This window comes from Anomalospiza imberbis, chromosome 1 (genome assembly GCF_031753505.1).
Source record: "Anomalospiza imberbis isolate Cuckoo-Finch-1a 21T00152 chromosome 1, ASM3175350v1, whole genome shotgun sequence".
Taxonomy (NCBI): Eukaryota; Metazoa; Chordata; class Aves; order Passeriformes; family Viduidae; genus Anomalospiza; species Anomalospiza imberbis.
The window spans coordinates 35,049,858-35,055,348 of NC_089681.1; the positions used below are offsets into that span (position 1 = coordinate 35,049,858).

A 5,491-nucleotide genomic window follows, 5' to 3' on the forward strand; every position below is an offset into this window, starting at 1 on the left:
ATTCTCAATTTCCTGAATCCTACAGGTACTGTGGGAACTGCTCAATCTGTAATTTTTCTGAATTACTGAGGAAATTTTAAAGCAGGGCAGGGCAATTTTGTGTGTAGCAGTAGTTACAAGCAATAAAATGAAAATAAATATATATATATATATTCACACAATAAACAAAAGGGACAAAATAGTAGGTTTGCTTCTTTAGCCAAGGGTGCATGAATGACTTCATCCACAACACTGTTAACTGTTGGTTTAAAATCTGCAGATTTCTCATACAACTTATGTTCAGTCTCTGCTTATTGAACTACCTGTCAATGTGAGGTACTGTATGGGAATACAAATCTTTGCTGGGCTGCATTGTTGCTCCTTATTGCCTCTTTCTCTATAGCATTTACAGGGCCAAATATGTACATTCTCTAGCTGCCCAAATATCCCTGGCTCTGACAAAGGACACCTTCCTTTTCTCTTGAAGGTGATGCTACACCTACCTCCTCTCTGGGCTTCCAAATACTTGCTTTGCTCCATCCAGAATATGCTATCTGGAGTGCCTTGGAGATTCTCTACAAAAACAATCACTTGGATCTTTGTTTTCCTCTCATCGCTTTCATTCCCTTCTGTTGTTCCTTCTTCTTCACTGCATTAAAGCATAATCAGGATCATAGGATAGTTTGGGCTGGAAGGGACCTTTAGAGCCCACTTAGCCCTTCCTGCCTGCAATGAGCAGGGACATCTTCAATTTGATCTACAAAGCCCATTAATCCTACTGAATTTACTTACTTGTCCCTGTAATTGAAGCTGCTCTTCATAGCCTGTGCTCTACCCTGATCATGCCCATTAATGTTTCTAATTACTTCTGTGGTGCACCAAGCTTGAATTCCCATGATCCGTGAGGAAATCTTGCTGCAGCCTGTCTCCGGACTGTTTTGTTGATAAGGCAGGCTGAACTTTCCTATAATACACAGGTATAAATATGTGATAAGTGTGAATGGTGTGGTAAGTGTGAGAAACAGGTGTTGGTAAGTTTGAGAAAGAGCTGATGGTAAGTTTGGGAAATAGTTGAGTTGTGAATTAAGCCTGTGACTCAACCTTTATTGATGTTACTGGTCAATTACAGGGTCATGGAAAATCCCAGATGTACATTTGCTGTGGGCAGAGTTATGTATTGGAAAACAATTGCTTTCCACTCATTTGGTAAGGCCTTTCCTGGGTTTTGTAGCCTACACCAATGAAAATACAGACATCTACAATCAGAGAGAGTAGATGAAAGAAGAGGAAAACTACATGGAAAAATACTTCAAAAATGCCTCTTAGAAGATCAGTAGGGAAGAAGGAGGTGAGCAACATCTCTTTAAATAAATGGTTTGAATGATCACAGCTTTTCCTTCATTCCAATTTACTCAAGCTGTGCAAAACAGCTCTGAGTAAAGCATATTCTCATTATGTTTTTGCTGATTAGAGAAAGAAAAAAAAAAAACCAAAAACAAGCCAGTAGATGATTTAGGACTGGATGGAGAATATTCACAGACTGTGTTCAGGCTATGGACTGTTATGATGGAAGCATGGAAGCATCTGACACTAAGCCTGTCTTTTAAATAAACCCTCTAAACTCAGGCAATTTGAACAAAAAGAAAAGTAGATGGATACTATCAAACATCTTTTTAGACAAAAAGTCTGTGTTTGGATTGGAAATTGAAAGATTTGTGATCATCATCTCAATGGATTTAGCAGTGTTTTTCGAGGTGGCATGAAATATTTGCTTCACATACAGGGAAAATGCACTTTGACTGCAGTATTGATTGCTGCCCTCTGGGGCAAAAAATGGATCTTGCTTTTATGCTTTCACATTTAAGTTTGCATTTTCTGTGTAAATAACACTAGTTCAAAATTACATACATATAAAAAGAATTTATCATTGCAAACCTGTTTTCCTGCCTCCCTTCAGCTAGCTACTTTGTTTTGCAACTTAGCCACTTGTGTCAGCCCAAGCAGACTGTATTAAGCATCAATTTAAGAGCTTTATGAACTGGAGCGTCAATCCTTTCCTTTTAGAAACCCACCAATTTTTTTATAAGCAGATTAGCTGAGATGTGATCAAACAGGACACAGGCTATGCTTCTCTGTTGGTTTCATTATAAATTTGGAAAATTCAGCAGATTGTTGCATACTTGCTCTTTGAAAAAGCCCAGATGAACAAGCCCCCGAAATGACTTGAAATACTCCTTTGTTTTGCTGTCTTTCAGGGTGGTGGCACGACAGCAGTTTTCAAGAAAAAGTTTCTATCACATTATGCTTCTGTCTGAAAACGGAGGGGATGATTGAGCTTTTAGGGTCCAGAAAACACATTTTGACATTTAATGTGTAGCATACTTTTGCTGTAGTAGCACTAAAAGCACACTAATACGTTACCACTTGTGTTAGATAGAGAAGAGCAAAATTTAGCTAGGTTTCCCACATGTTGTGGGCAGTGAATGGGGGTTTGCCAATATAATGAGACCTAATGCTAGATGAGAGCTGTTCAGACAAATCAAAATACTCTGACTGCTACCTTGCTTCATCTCTCAGCTTCATCTTTAGCTGAACTTGGTGGGGAAACTCCTTTTGTTTGCAGCCTCATTCAGGAAGGTACCCAGGCCCATGAACAGTCCTACTGATTTAAGGGTTTGGAGTGAGGTGTGTGTTTAACTGCATGTTTTGAAAGCAAAATTCTTCAGTAGTGTACATCACTGAGCACAAAATCATAAAGTCCTGCATTCTCACCATGATATCAACATGAAGGAGCATAGGTACCAATAGAACATTTGAAGAGATTGTTGGAGGTATGATATGTTTCAACATACACAACTTTTGGGAAGTACCTCACATGAACACTTTGTGTATTTGTTCTCAGTGTGAGTCCACTCATGCACCTTATAGAGTTTCTCAGTAAAATTGTTCTCTGCTAACATTAGTACAACGGAGTCTTCAAGTAACTGCTGGCCATGTACATCACTTTATATGAATGAAAAAATACAAGGCCAAATAATATGTTAATTACCATTTCTAGAAGCGGAAGTGCTCTTCTGACCTTTTTCTGTATGGTACAAACTATTTTTTGAGAGATTATTTAAATTCATTATGAAAGCTATGTGGGATTTTTTATCCAAGCAGCTTTTGCAAACCAAATTCTTCAATTGCTACTGTATGGGTCTACAGTCTGAGCCTTGACAGGTGTAACTTGGTGTTACCTTGAGTTACGTCAGCTTTGCCAGCTATCTGAGCCTGCTTTTGTGCACAGCCTCTCAGTGAGACCAATTAGAAGGCCACAGATTTACAGCATCTGGCTGGAGTTGCTCTGTTTTGTTTGTTTCTGAGGGTACAGTTAGGGCTCAGTTAGGTACAATGATGTTTCTAATTGTCTAAGTATCTGCAAAATACAGGTAGGTACCCTCAGAGAGTACAGTTCATCTAAGCTGTTGAAAAGGGTGTGGAAGGGGAAAAATAATCATGCAGACACTCCAGACAATTAGTAACATCCTTGTAACTTGCATTACATACTCACACAGGCACTGTGAATGAGACTTCAGGAAGGCAGCTTTTCCCACCTATTCCCTACACTTTCCTGAGATTTTTTAAAGTTTTCCCAAGAGAACACATTGGTGTTTGTGGGCTAGAAGGATTGCATCAAGAATTCAAAAATCATACATTAGCAGCACTGTGAAAGGGAAGGACCTCCAGAATCTGCAGTGATGATGATTGTGCCTCTAAGCTATCCTTATTTGTTGTTGGTTCTCCATACTTTTTATTCTTTGTGCTGTACCCTGAAAGCTCTCAAATGTGCCTACATCCTTCTTAGGCTTTGATACCCCAAATGAAAATCGGTAAGGTAACTCCCAAGTCTGGCCAATGAACATCCTGCCTTCCTTTTAGTACCCCAAAGAGTAAGAATGGTTTGGGTTTGGGTTTTTTCTCTTTTTTCAGCACCACATGCTTGATTCATATTCAGCTCATGAGAGAGTTTAACACAATTTTGTGCACAGCTGCTGCCTAGTGAGAGGTTCCCCCTTCAGAATATAATACAATATGCAGTATAATATAGTCCATACTAAATTAAACTGGAAACAATAAGATGAAGATCTCAATAACATATTAACTCTTGCAGTCCGGACCTATATGAGATGACTAAGACCTCATGGAATGGGACCAACATTGATTTTCTGATATTGTACTCGCATTGTACAGATGAATAGAAGAATATTGAACGTGTAGATCAAGTGAAGAGCAAAATAGCAAACAGATCGAGTGAACCCATCTGAATTCTTCACTCAGAAGTGAAACTGGCAAGGAATTGTGAAACTGGCAGAGAACTGGGAGAAAGGACTGCAAAGCTTCAGAATTTTCTAGGGAGCTGCCTAGAAAAGGCAGGGTGAACAATCCCTTTGGCTGCCGCAAACGGCAAGTCCCGTAGTGGTGATCAACAACGCTTTTTGTGGAAACCTGAAGTAGACCATAAAGCTCTCAACAAAGACATTTTGAAATGTCAAGAATCCTGTAATTGACAACAGAATGTCACTTGGGAAAAAGCACATCTTGACACCAAAGCAGATGGCAGATGAGACAATTGAGCACTATGTCATATAGCTGTACAATAAAGCGAAGTCATATGAATTTGACCAGATAGCAGAATAATTTTTGACTAATAATTTGTCGTCTAACATATCACCAGGTGAAAACAGGGTATGGGAAACTCCTCTACCATGAATAGCTGAGGCTGGCACGACCTAATGAAAAACTGTGCTCTGTTCCTTTTTTATAAATTCAGAATTTGTACTGGAACTGTCTTTCAAGAAGAAGACCTAAGCTGTCAGAGTTTTGAAAAGTGTATATGAACAAAATACTATATATTCTAATTCTACAAAGCATGTAGCCATTTAAATGTGGAACACTGCTGCTCATCTCATCTAATTAAAATTTTTCTTACCCTGTTTTCCTATTTGTACAGTCTGGTGGATTTAAATGGATTTCTTTGTTTTTCACTTTTGTGTAAATGAAATGGGAATTGTCATCCTGAAACATTAGTGAAAATTTATGTACAATGCTCTGATTCTCATTTAGTAACACATTACTTTGAACTTCTCTAACTGTGTAACAGAATTGTGAAATAAATGTGAATGCAATCTATATAGTCAATGAGATGCAAAATAGATTTTGTATCAGAAAGCATTAAGGCTGAAAATGGCTTTGCTCCTTAGGACCTGAGCATAGATGAATTAATTTCTACTCACATATGCACTGTTATGGTGAGCCAAAATTTAAATGGAGTCCTGGAGGCAGTTAGAATTAGAAATTTGAGTATTTACACACTCAGAAACTTAGTCTAAAAAGAAAATGAGATCCACCTAGTCCCTCATTAATTTCCAGGTGTCTTGTTAGTTACCTTTATTTTACCAAGTACTTTGTAAAACATAATTAGTCTTTACAGAATACTAAAATTTTATTAGAAACTACCTTATGCTTAATT

The 5,491-nt window shown here is 38.1% G+C and overlaps 1 long non-coding RNA gene across 1 annotated transcript; it reads left to right on the forward strand.

The window, feature by feature from the left end:
• Positions 1-921: 921 nt before the first annotated feature.
• Positions 922-5,066, forward strand: LOC137472498 (uncharacterized). The gene is made up of 2 exons (XR_010998230.1): positions 922-1,327; positions 4,213-5,066. It is a non-coding gene; the product is annotated as an uncharacterized lncRNA (long non-coding RNA).
• The last annotated feature ends 425 nt before the right edge of the window (positions 5,067-5,491 follow it).